Genomic DNA, 502 nt, shown 5'->3' on the forward strand with positions numbered 1-502 from the left:
GAAGGTATTTGCATATGGCATATCTTATAAAGGGTTAGTATCCAAAATCTATAAAGAACTTATCAAACTCAACACCCACAAAACAAATAACCCAGTTAAGAAATGGGTAGAAGACATGAATAGACATTTTTCCAAAGAAGACATCTAGATGGCTAACAGACACATGAAAAGAGCTCCACATCACTCATCATCAGGGAAATGCAAATCAAAACTACGATGAGATACCACCTCACACCTGTTAGAATGGCTAAAATTAACACAAGAAACAACAGATGTTGGTGAGGATGTGGAGAAAGGAGGACGCTCTACACTGTTGGTGGGAATGCAAACTGGTACAGACACTGTGATAATCAATATGGAGATTCCTCAAAAGTTAAAAACAAAACTATCCTATGACCCAGCAATTGCACTACTAGGTATTTACCCAAAGGGTACAAAAATAGAGATTCGAAGGCGTGCATACACCCTGTTGTTTATAGCAGCATTATCAACAGTTGCCAAA

Source organism: Panthera uncia (assembly GCF_023721935.1).
Source record: "Panthera uncia isolate 11264 chromosome C1 unlocalized genomic scaffold, Puncia_PCG_1.0 HiC_scaffold_3, whole genome shotgun sequence".
In the NCBI taxonomy this organism is placed as follows: domain Eukaryota; kingdom Metazoa; phylum Chordata; class Mammalia; order Carnivora; family Felidae; genus Panthera; species Panthera uncia.